Source organism: Papio anubis, chromosome 2 (genome assembly GCF_008728515.1).
Source record: "Papio anubis isolate 15944 chromosome 2, Panubis1.0, whole genome shotgun sequence".
In the NCBI taxonomy this organism is placed as follows: domain Eukaryota; kingdom Metazoa; phylum Chordata; class Mammalia; order Primates; family Cercopithecidae; genus Papio; species Papio anubis.
In genome coordinates, this window is record NC_044977.1 from 19,684,769 (window position 1) to 19,698,210 (window position 13,442).

Consider the following 13,442-nt stretch of genomic DNA (forward strand, 5'->3'; position numbering starts at 1 on the left):
AAACTCCTGCATGAATAAATGACTTTTTCATTTCATGAGTAGGTATCAGGCTAGAACGTGCACCTAGTGGCCTCAGTTTAGATGGCGAGAAGGGGAGAGGGGCACATGAGGAAAGGTGGGACATGCCACTCACCAGCCCTGAAGCCCGGCTTTGCCACATGCCTACTGCTATGACTTGTAGTAAGTCATTTAACTTCTCTGGACCTGTTTTCCTTCTAAGCAAAATGGGAGGACTGGGCAAAATGTTCTCTGAGGACCCTTCCAGCACCAACCTTTATATATGATGCTATGCACTGGTTTATCTCAGTGGTTCTCAGACTTCAGCAGACATCAGAATCATCTGGAAGGCTTATTAAAATAGTGGTCAGCAGATCTGATGGGGCCCAAAAACTTGCATTTTTAACAAATTGCTAGATGATGATGAGGCTGCTGGCAGGGGGACCACACTTTAAGAACCACTAACGGATCTTCTTGACCCAGCATCCTGACACTGTCCTGTTGCTATCTGGTGAAAGGAACTCCTGATACGAAAATGTATAATAAGATGCAGGCAGGTAAACCCACCCTTCTGTGAGGCTGTCATCAGAAGGACTAGGTGCCTATGGGTGAGCCCCAAGGGTGACCACAGAATGAAAGTTTTGCTGACTGGAGTTTTGTTAAAGGCTCACTTTGTGGGAAAGAAAGTGCCTGACTTCTCAATGCTGTAGGGTATAGAAAACACTGACGCCAGGGTTGGACCCATCAGTTAGTACCTGCTGCAGCTGAAGTCGCATGGATCACAATTGCCATCTAGTGATGACTTTGAATTACTGCATCAAGAGACTACAGAATGAAATGCTGCTTTTTCATTTAGAAACTGCTTTTTTCTTTTTTCTTTCTTTTCTTTTTTTTTACACAAAACTATGTTCAAAATGAGAACCCTTAAGGATAAACTCTAATGTGCTCTGGTCTTATCTACATTTGTATCTCAGTACTATGAAAATAAACATATATAGTATTTACTAGGTGCGAGGCATGGTTCTATGCTTTATATATGTTCAATTATTCACAGCAAACCAATGAGCTAATACAAATTTTCCCACTCTGGAGAAAGAAATAAAACTACAAATGTACAAAGCAATGAAAAGACTTGCCTGAGGTTGCCCAGTCGGTAAAATGGTAGAGCTTGGATTGAACCTAGACACCTATTGGGAAGATACTACACTAACCAGTCTCTCTTACATCAATTTAAAACATAGTTGCTGAAACAATTAGTACTTGTAAACAGTTGTCAGTTACCGATATGGGTCTGCAAAATTTGATTAAGTATACACTGAATAAATAATTTTTTTCTGATCCTTCCAAATGAAATCAGCTCATGTGCAATAATTAAAGAAAGGTTTCTACCTACAGGAAGCCAAATGCAACAAAATGAGCGCCAACTTGGATTAAGATTTGGAATCATTTTTCTACCTGCTATACAATCTTAGACAAGTCACTTAGATCCACTTTTTCATCTATGAAATAGAAAAAAATAAAACCGTAGTTTACATAGTTCTGTAATTCCCAAAGATGTGGTTTGGGGGTTCTGTAAAGTCAGATTAAATTTTAGAGTAGCTGCTCAAGTTATCCACTGAATGCGATCACAAGAGCAAAGAAGGAGATCATGGATAATAACTATACTGTTTTTTTCAAATTGTCTCTCATGTGTGAAAGAAGCCAGGACAGAAGATTTGATCTCCTGGTCTATTGTCCATAAGTGCTAGCAGTAAACAATAACACTCATGGTGTTTGTGGGAGAATTACAGAGCTCAATCAGAAAGATACACATTTCCTTTATTTTTCTGAGTACTGTACTTGGCCTGTGCACCTGCGCTCTGCATCCCTACCTGTTCTCTGCCTCCCAAGGGTCCTCACCAAAGAACTCCTACAGAAAGATCACATATTTGCCAGTGGGTTGAGGTCCAACGCCCCCCTCCCCCTGCCCTCACTCCAACCTTCTCTTATCAGAGACTTTCTTGTATTTAAAAACCAGGTCCCTGATAATCCTTTCTTATCTAAAACATCTCAGTTACCAAATAATTTCTTATCTCAATAGACCAAACCAGAGTTATCAAACCAAAGTACTAGAGTACTAGGTTTATTTGCACCTGTATATGTATAACATGCTAAGACTTGCTGGCATCAAATTCATGGTAATGAAGGAAAATAAACATAGACAGAGTCAGAGAAATAATGGGTAACAATTAAAATATAGTAGGGTAAACTATCGGTACCTCACTTTAGTAGATTTCTTGATGTCATTTCAAGTATTTGCACATATTTAGTCACCAAAGCAACCCTAAAATTAGGCTAGATAAGTTTACTATCAACACCATTTGAGAAATAAAGATATTGACACACAGAAATATAAAGAAAAACAAAGGAAACTGAAGCAAAGAAACTTTGAACAACTTGAAAAAATAAGTGAGGGTTCATATATCCTAGTTACTAGGCCTGTGCTTGGCCCCACAATTACAGTGTAATAATCAAATCCTGATATAAGATGACTCCCTCTGATAGTTGAGTTTTTTAAAAGTTCTTTATACAAATACAGTAGAAGTAAATGACTAATTAGACTTCAAGGATAGTAAAAACTCTATTAATTCACTTAACCAACATGTGTTGAGAATCTACCTTGTGGCTGGCACTGTTTTAGATTGGGGAGTTTAGCAGTGAATGAGGCCGAAAATGCCATTCTACCCTTAAAGCATACATTCTCTCTAGTTGGAGAAGAGATGACAAATGTGAATATAAATAAATATCTATATACTCTTGAGAAATAAATGTTACAGTAGAAATGGAAAGAAATGTGCTTGGTCTCTGAGCCAGTGGTTCTTTTATGGGAACCAGCGTCTTCAATTTCCAGGCAGCTATGCTGTGCTGAACTTGGACTCAAAAGATTTGGGGATAGTACCATCACATCACCTATGCATGATCAAGAAAACAATCATTTTGGGGATACAAACATCTTAGCCAAAATCACCAGTAAATCCAGCATAGAGCAAAACTGTGTAAACAGTAATGTAAAGACAGGCACAGAAACTGATTCATATGCAGAGAAAACTGAAGGATCACCAAATTCCAAGGAGACGTGGTTTCTTTGTCAGTCCCTACTTCTTACAGAGAATGCTCCTTTTAAATATTTTAGCTTCTCTGATGGATCTGAATTGGCTATGATCATTTTTGTAGATGAAGAAGAAATGAAATTCTAAAGGCATATAAACTCTAGAAAGACAGGCACTTTTCTGTCCCCAGCAATTAGGACGGTACCTGGCAAATGGTTGGCATTCAGCAAATCTTTGTTGAATAAAGAAATGAATAAAGAAAAGCTTGAATAAACTGCTGAATTTAAAGGGGAAAAAAGGAATCTTTTCTTTCTACTTGTTTTTACATCAAAATTCACGTTGCCAGGTGAAACCTAATAAAAATGTTGGGAGAAGATTTTCTTCCTGGGGGTGCAACTCTTGTCTAATACACTCTTTCTCTGGTGTCACAGTTAAGTTCTTGTTGATCATTCATTACATTGACTAAGCATTAACAGATTTTTATCTTAGATTCCTACAGATTTTATGGGGTCTACATTTCTCACCCATTCTTCAAACCCTTTGTTGGGGAGCACTGCCAACCTGAAAAGTTAAACAAACAAAAAAAACCCAAAATAATTGACAGGCTGGTAGCCCCAAAAGATGACTTCTTTTGACTGCCTTGTCAATTCTGTCTAATTTTCTAAGATCCACGTCTAAGATTCTAGCCTGACTTAAACTTGTATCAGTTCATTTACCTTTATCAGTTTTGACCTCATGCTCAGGGCTGGCCTTTTTTCCATCACCATCATTTTATCTGTCATAGCTATTGAGTACCTATGGATGAAAACTAGTAAAGAGATAAAAATGAGAAATGAAGAAGGAATTGAATGGGATACAGCTGCTCCCAAACTAAGGCCCTTTTCAGAAAGTATTCAATGAGAAAACAGAAGCCTCACGCTTTTACAGCATAGAATCTAGACTAGACTTTAGAGGCTACTGTCACTCAGCCTGATCAGCATGAATCTATCCTGTATCAAGTGTTCCTTGAGATCTCTGAATCTAAAACATTTTAAAGTCTGTATAAGTTATTCTAAAGTGAGAAAATAAATAGAATAGAATACATTCTATTAGGTTGGTACCAAAGTAATCATGGTTTTTGCCACTACTTTCAATGGCAAAAACTTACTTTTGCATCAAGCTAATAGTAGAACGTCACAGAGAGATAAAATAAATCTTTCTCATCTCGCCTTTTGGTGACATCACACTTGAAAAATAGGTATAAGGAGGAGCCCAAAGGAGGAATTTCAATTAGGCTAATCTACTCACAAGTAGAATGTCTTCCAGGATTCAAGAGCTTTTGGCAAACATTAGTTAGCACATTCTTTCTAAAAGGTAAAAACCTTTTTTTCCTTTGGCAGGTTTTAAATGACACTTGAGAGTGAAACCTTCCAAACCATAGCCAAAAGCAGCTTAATCCAACTTCCCCAGCAGCTCAAGATCAATGACAAAGTTAGCCCTAAGGATTTCAGGATGTTAATTGTGAAACATAATTCCATTATATTTATGGCTGCATAAACTGGGCAGAGCTCCTCTTGAGTATTATGAGGTGTTCTTTGCAGTGCGGGCAATTGGTTATACTGGATGCTGTAACAGATACTGTATTGAAAAGAACCACAGTTTAATCACAACCTATTCATTAGGACTGTGGTTCGCAATCTTTATGGGACATAAAAATTAACCAGAGCATACTTGTAGAAAATGTAGATTTCTCGTCCTCTCCCCAAGCCTTTCTATTCAGGTTCCATGTAGAGGAGACTGGGAACCAGGAAGGCCAGTGAGGAAGATACAAGTGATCTGTAAACTACACATTGAGAAATATTTCACTGAAGTCTGGCTTGAGCTCCTCGAAGTCAGGTCTCTCTCTTTGTAAACCTTAATTCCCTGCGCCTACCACTGAGAGTGGAACCTGATAGATACTCAATGAATATTTAGTGAATTCAAAAACAATTAGCACTTATAGATGCCAGGCACTGTTCTAAGCACCCTACACATACTAGCTCATTTAGTCCTCATAATAAAGGACTATTATTGGCCTTGACACTTGCTGAACACTCTGCCTGCACACTGTCCAGAGAGTCATATGGCTGGCTTCTTTCAGCTGCCACCTCCTCAGCAAAACCATTCTTGACAGCCCATCTAAAGTTGCATCAATGCTACTCCCAACTCATCACAAGATCCTGTTCCTTTTGTTTCTTTTTTAAGCAGTTACCTCTATCTGAAATTATCTTGTTTGGTTTATTGTCTTGCTCCCTTCACTAAAATACAAGCTCCACGAGAGCAGGAATCTCACCAGTCTTATTTGTCACTGTCTAGAAGTACAGTGCCTGAATCACCATGGACAGGAAGAAAATATTTGTTAAATTAATGCATTTAGCAAACACATAACAAATGAAAAGCAAGGGAGTTGTATTTGCTATGTAATTTATCAGTTCTCTCAGAGCTTCTAAAATGTATGATAAGAGTAAAAAGTGACAGAAAGACTTCTATCCTAGAAATATCCTCAAAATGATTTCCTAATCTACCCTGTCCCAAGTCATAGCATAAACATGAGAAAAAGGGAAAACTACATAAGGGCTAAAATATCTGGGTAGATTTTTCATTCTGTGATTCAATATTTTGCTTGAAATGAACTCTCAGGATGTCAGACACATCCGTGTTCAAACATAAGTAAAAAACACATTCCAAGATCAAATGTACATGATTTTCAGATTAACCAATGTTTTTTTTTAGCCACACAATGACTCTGCTTTACTAGTTTGAAAAGCTGTATCTACATGACACCAAAAGAGCTAGTTAAATCAATAAAACCCAAATCAGTTGTTTCAACCATAAAAAGAATACATAGAACAATTCACTTCAAATGGTAACTGTGCCAAACTAGTTGACTGTATTGCTTTGTGCCAACAAAATCATCGTCAGGAGCTGACTGGCCGTAGGCTTAGGAGAGAACATTTTAAATAGGTTTCTCCTACAGTATGATCATGGTTCCTTTAAAAGGGGCCACTTGGCTAACCAAACCCCTGTAGTATTTCTACCATAGACAATCACATCACTCTCTTCCTCTTCTTTATATATGTTGTTGAGTCTCAGGCAAATGAAAGTAAGGCCTAGGAATTGCTACTGTATGAAGCAATTTTTACCACTTCTACTAAAATGTTAGACAGTGAATGTTGTCAGTGATGTTGCTGGAGAGAAAACACTCAAAATCAAATAGAGACTCAAAAAAAAAGTTTTCCTTGTTTGATTTTGAGAAAGTCTTTTCACTGTGCTCATGTAGGGAGTTGGCCAGACCTGGGTTGGCTTCATTAGTCATCTCAGAGCATGTGAATAGATCATGGAAAAATCTTTCCATCTTTGAGGAATTCCTGGTCTCCAATTGCATTCATTTCAGTCAGTCATTGAGACTTAGCATAAAACTTGAAAGTACCAAAATAAATGGAGAAAAAGGGGTAGAGGGAGGGGTACAAACAGTGAGGTGGCTCTACCAGGCAAAGAAAAGATCCTTTCTTTGCAAAGAACTTCAGCTAGAAAGAATTTTGCTGCCCCCTCTCCCATAGAAAAATATTAAATATTTAGTCAGAATATTTTAAAAGATAGGAATTTTTTTATTCTAAAAATGTCCAAGGGCAATCTAGTCAAGAATGAACATAAATTCTACATTCACAACCCAAACCCTCAAAACCATTTGAGTTAACTCAAAGCCAGGTTTAGCACGTTTTGCTTACCATTTTCGGAGCTAAGCATGATTTGGATTATAAATTTCTCTGACATTCATGTGTAGACCTGACAGACTTTGTCATTTCCTTATCAGAGGCAACAGGAGAAATTCTAACTATGAAGACTCACAGAGATTTATTGCCTCCATTCCCAGCCTGACATTTGGCTCAGCACAGAGGGCAGGCAGCCAAAAAGAAGTCCTCTACTAAGGTATGAAGGGAATTGGCTGCTTGTAAAGTCCAGACTTGGGAGTGACACAAACAGGGCTTTTACACAGCCAGCAAAGCCTCGTCTGTTTGAAGTCAGATCAATTGATTTCTTGAACATTTCAAATAAGCAAAATTCTGCAGAAAATGGGAGCCAGATGAATTTTTAACTCAGGAGTTCCTTGGAAGAGAGGTAGAAAATAGTCAAAGAACATCTTCTATTTCACATTTGCTCTCCCAATAGACTTACTCTCCAGAACTATACCCACATGACACGTATATAGAAACAATGATTGAATAAACTTAGGGAAGGGTAGAATTTTTCTTATTGAAATAAAAAAGCAAACACTATATGTCTGATATAAATATATACCAAATTTCTCTTAAAGTACTACACTGATTCTGAAGGAGCTCCAAAACACTTAGCATCTATTGTGGACCTGGCACTGTGTTGGCAATTTTTGCAAACCTCAGAGGTTAGTTATTATTTTCATGGTACACCTAAAGAAACTGAGGTTTATGGTGATTCTGTAACTTGGCAGAGGACACAATGATTGTAAATGAAGAGACTGAGATTGACTCCTCAAAGGAGTCCCCAGCTGATTCTCGGAGTTGAAATGGAAATGGAAAGAATCAGATTTCTAAGACTAAGTTTCTTCTCTACTGGCTATTGCTAGTTTGCACCTCCTTGCACATGGTACAGGAATAAATTGGCAGCCTGTGTTGAAGCTGTAACTACTAGGTCAGGAGTAGTCAGGCAGTTGTGTGCATGTCAGGTTCGCTACCTCGCCAAGCAGGAGCAGCCTATGCACAAATTTCCCCAGGAACATTAAGGGGGAAAAAATGGAGTCCCCTCTCTCCAATACTCTCTGGCTTTAGATATATAGAGAAAACATGTGGAACTTGAAAAGAAGAAAACAGACACCCTCTCATACCTAGTTGTTATCTTGTTAACACCTTGTTCTTTGTACTTGTGACTTTCACAGAAGATGAAATACTTATTTTCTCTTAATTTCACATATGCTGCTCAGAAGCCCCCAGGTTTCGTGGATTTTTTATTAAGAATTCCAGCTATTCCAGCAATAAATTTTAGACACCACAGCTTTGGCTGACAGAGAGGCGATACATACCATGTTTGGTACAACTGACCTCTAGGGACTTCTCTCTCTGCTTTCTTCTGCTTTTTCTTCTAGTGAAACTGTCCCGTTATTGGTTTTTATTAATACGATCATATTTTCCCTTCTCAGAAATCTCATTTTTGAGATAAGGAAATAATAAAAATGGTAATAGATAGTCATCGCTGGTATTTCGTTGGCTCTCCTCTGCTCTTGCATTGGAACTGACTGCTCTGTTTCTTGAGCACTTTGATACCAGCAAAGAAAATCACATACATTTTAGCATGAGATTTTTAATGTGTATCTATGTTAATCCGGCCCACTCCTGACATTTGTCATGCTTTGGGCGAAAGTACAAATAAAGGTCCAGATACCATACTCAAATACTTAAAAGTTATCAGTTGAGTTAACAAACTGCTAAAAAAATGTTCTATCCTTCTGCCTTGGCAATATACCTTCATATCAAGCTGGGAGGTAAAGTTCAAATTTTCAGACTCTTTGGAGTTCTGAATGCGAAGATGCAGGGAGACCAGCCTGCTGCTGGGTTCTTTTGTTCCCACCCTCAACTCTGCTATGGACCACAACAGATTTCACAGCAAAACTCTATTCACACAGCAAAACTCTATCCACAACCTCCAGCAAACAGCTGTTCCCTAGCCCCATGTTGGTCCTAGGCTTGCATCCCAGTGATACAGTGTATGTCAAGAGGCAGGACACTGAACAAAAGCCTGTGCAGACACTGGAAAGGGCTTGAGATCATCTGCACAGAGAATCCAGGATCCTGGGCATCCAGAGCATGGTCTAGGAGCGTGGGCTCTGCATAACACAATCCTTTGGCTTCTCACCCCATGGCAGCTGAGGGAGACATGGCTGGAGGACAGTCAGACCAAAGGCCCCTCTTGGCCCAACCTGGGTAGTACTTGGAGTTAATGTCCCCTTTGTTGTCATGGATAAGTGGGAATCAACCTCTTTAACTGCACACTTCTCATTCATACCTTCTAGGTGGCAGAGAAAGGTATTTCAAAAGAGATTTGTAACTAGAAATTCAAGATCCCTAGCTTCATACAAGGCAAATTATCTGCACCTTGGTATCACTGAGGATTATGCAACTTGCTCTTTGAATTGCAACTGCAATCATCTGATTTTCTACCCCAGTTTCCAATGGTCCAAAGCCAACGAAGAAGCAGAACCTGTTACATATTCCAAAGGAGACATCGTAACAATGAATTATTATCTAACATAGAAATAACTTTAATTAAGAGAAGAGAATACAAGCACATATTTCATTGTCATAAATTTCTTTAGAAGACAAAATAAGCAGAAGTCAAAGAAATGTACTCTGGGAGATGAGAGGGAGAGATGGGTTCCTTGGGTTTACATTTGTTCTAAGTAAGATAGGCTGTGCACCTCCTGCCTGTCTAAACCTCTGAATCCACTCCTGCCTCTACCAGTAATGATAGCAATAATAATAACGGTTAATACCTACATCGCACTTACTTCATGCCAGACATCATTCTAAACACTTTACATGCATATACTTATTTAATCTGCATTAAAGTCCTGTGAGGTAGGTACTATTATTATCCTCATTTTCTAGAAAAGGAAAATGAGGCACAAAACCATTTTTGGAAAAAAAACAAACTTTACCTGAAGTCACGTAGGTAATAGGGTTCAGGGCTGGGATTTTAACCCAGGCAGTGTGGCTCTAGAATCCATCCACCCAGGATCATGTTTTACTTCTTGAGGTGGTCTACCACCCAAGGACTAGCCAGCTCAGCCAATTGGTCACCATCTACTCTGCAGTGATTCCCCAAGTAACCATGCATTTGACCCCAGTAGTTAGAGGCCTCACCTAGGAAAACTGTCTCTTTGGCTGACCTGGGATATCTTGCTTTCATATGGGGTGATCTACCACCTAAGGACCAGCCAGCTCAGTCAATTGGTCACTATCTACTCTGCCAGGCTTCCCCAAGTAACCATGCATTTGACTCCAGTAATTGGAGGCTTGACCTAGAAGAACTGTCTCTTTGGCTGACCCAGGATTTCTTGCTTTCTCTGTGGTAAGAACAGCCTCCACCTTCTCAGGCCCAGGGACCATCACCCACCAGAAGCCTGGAAAACCATATCACCCCCAAATTCTGTCAACATCTAACTGAACTTTTTAAATAGAAGCTTTGTGCATGAGAATTTTCTTATCTTCTTATCTTAAGGTTCACAAAACATTAGAGATTGTGCTTATTTTTGTTTCCAATTTATACTAGAGTTCTCTGCATGTAAGAGGTATCCAGAGATTTTTTAATAAATAAAGTTCTTCTTGTTCTTCAATAAGTCTGAATTTCAATCTGGCAGCTCAATGAATATAAAGAGTAGAACAACATTTGTATAAAATTGCAAATTCAATTGTGAGTTGCATGAATATGAAAAAAAAAAAGTATGTATGTGCCCCTGTACATACATGTGTGTGCGTGTACATCATGATCTATTCAATATTCTAAGTTTCCATTCAAACAGGTAATATGTTGTTAGTAGTTAAGTGCTTAGAACCTGGGGGTAGATTCCTTGCGCTCAAATTCCAGTCCTGTTACTTACTGACTGTAGGACTTTTGACATGCTATTTAAAACCTCTGTGCCTCGAATTCCACATAGATAACTAAGAATAATTATAGTAGTAGCTTTCAGTCAGGCAGATTTTTCTTTTTTCTTGAGACGGAGTCTCCCTCTGTCACCCAGGCTGGAGTGCAGTGGTGAGATCTTGGCTCACTGCAACCTCTGCAGTCAGGCAGATTTTTCTAAGAATTAAGTGTGACATAATATAGGTGCTTAAATCAATTAAGCAATGTAAAGCGCTTTTAACAGTGTCTGGCCAATAGTAAGTTCTCCATAAATGTTAGCTATCATGTCAAACCATCCCATAATTCAAGTATAAATATGGTACCATTCAACACATAAAATAGTTGCATTTTTTAAGGGAATTAATGAAGTAGTTAACCATACTTTCTCCTTATGGTTATTAAGAGAACAGTTATTAATAATAATAGTTAACAGAAAAAACATAACAAAGAGGATACAAGGAATAACAGAATATAATACACGCTGCATTGGCCACCAAGTGTAGGCAATGCAACAAGTTACATTATGAAATGGCTCACAGAGACATGGTCTTGGCTATCAAAATTAACAGCTGATTCAGTATTCTGCTCTGTCTTAGAGGAAGCTTCACCCTTCTCAGAATAACAGGAAGCACAGACTTCAATCTTAGCTCCAGTCTGGTACAACTGCTCAAACTCACACCAACCAACAGCAAGAGAATGAACTTCACAATCCCCAGCCAACATCCCATCCATTCAGCTAAGGGTATCTAGTAGAACAGCGAATACAATGAAAATCCACAATCATGTCATTTTTTGTTTACACTCTCTACAATGAAGCCAGAAGGAATTACAGCAAGACTGCTGTATCCAAGATGTTTCAAAGCATATGTACCAGTCTAATCCTTTTTGGAGGCCAAATTCCTTCTTTTGTGATATTAACATTTGCTGTACAAACCCCTCCCAAATTCGTCCCCAGGCCTTCTTCAAGGTAAAGCTTGGAACAACTTATACTACATCTAGTTTTAGTTTGCGTCATTAGGATGTGGTATTTTCTCAATATCATTCGCATAAGTCACGGATCCCTGTAACCAGAGTAATCCTCCATTGGTCCTTGAACTCCTTTTGGTCAAATCTATGTTCTTGGCACCCAACCTAAGAATGTTAACATTTCATGGTTGCTAGATGTTTTTAATACCATTCTCTTCTCTAACACAACAGATTTCTCTTCTGATGCCTAATCAAAATTATTAAAATTACATTCCAATTTCAGAAAAGTGTTCTAAACACCATTCAATGCAACACAAAGTGGTTGTGACCACAGGTATTTTCTTTCTTAGGCTAATATGTAGTATTTATATATCAAATGTTAGCTCAACAAACCCAAGAGATGTTATTTCTTTTAAAGACAATTTTGTTCATAGATGTGCCTAAAAAGAGCTGGCTGGTAAAAAGAATATGAATATCCTATTGGATCCTGGAACCACAGTAATGGCAAGAATACAAAGGCTATACACTGTATATTAGTCAAGCTACCCTTTGTTGAGTTTCTGCTAATTGTCAGGCCTCAGCATTTGTTACCAAATATGATCCCCATAGGGATTATTATTCCTATTTTTCATGCTAAGATATGGCTGTGTATTCCCTAAGATTACACAGCTGATCAGTGGCAAAACCGGAATCCAAATCCAGGTGGCTAGGATTCTGCAGCCCATAGGCTCTTTCTACCTTGCAGGCCACCTTACAGCACATGTTCCCCAATCACTGAGGCATACTTGGGAAAGAAGAACTGAGACTTAACAGCTCACTCAATCCATGCTTAAGGTTGGGAAGCAAATTATCACTACAATTATCTGGGAAAGGAAAAGTAAACTTTTATATTCCTGCCTCATTAATATAATCCTTTAACAATACTTCATTTTCCCCTAGTGTTTTCTTTGAGAAAGAATATAATAGACCTCAAGGGAAAATATGACACTATTAAAATTAATATTCACCATAATAATTGGACTTGACTCTCAGAAGCCAGTACTATTGACAGTTAAAGTTGATGTCCTGGCCGGTGCAGTGGCTCACGCTTGTAATCCCAGCACTTTGAGAGGCCGAGGCCAGTGCATCACCTGAGGTCAGGAATTCGAGACCAGCCTGACCAACATGGAGAAACCCCATCTCTACTAAAAATGCAAAATTAGCCAAGTGTGGTGGCAGGCTCCTGTAATCTCAGCTACTTGGGAGTCTGAGGCAGAATTGCTTGAACTCATGAGGCAGAGGTTACAGTGAGCCAAGATTGTGCCATTGCACTCCAGCCTGGGCAACAAGAACAAAACTCCGTCTCAAAAAAAAAAAAAAAAATTATGTCCTCCAGAGGAGGGGGACTCTCTTATGATATTGCATCACAAATTTGTGTAAAGCATTAACTCTTTTCGGTTCCTTCAAATATGTTTTTGCATTCTACCTTAACAATAATAAGTGTAGTACCGTAACACCTTCAAAGAGATGGTGCCTCCTCCAAGCCTGAAATACTCTGTGGTTCATCTTTTCCCTGTGGGTTTGATCCTGCAGCTCAGAAGGTGACACTTTTTACAATACAACTTCATTCATTTTAGAGCTTGCTTTCTCTAATGATTTGGGATCTCACCTATTTTGCCACCATTTATTAATCTTAGAGCTCCTCAGACACAAGGTTTTCATTTAATATTTAACTTTGGC

The 13,442-nt window shown here is 38.6% G+C and overlaps 1 protein-coding gene across 4 annotated transcripts in view; it reads left to right on the forward strand.

Moving 5' to 3' along the window:
* COL8A1 (collagen type VIII alpha 1 chain) overlaps positions 1–13,442 on the forward strand; it is a 150,274-nt gene that overhangs the window by 104,464 nt on the left and 32,368 nt on the right. The gene's annotated exons all lie outside the window — the stretch shown is intronic.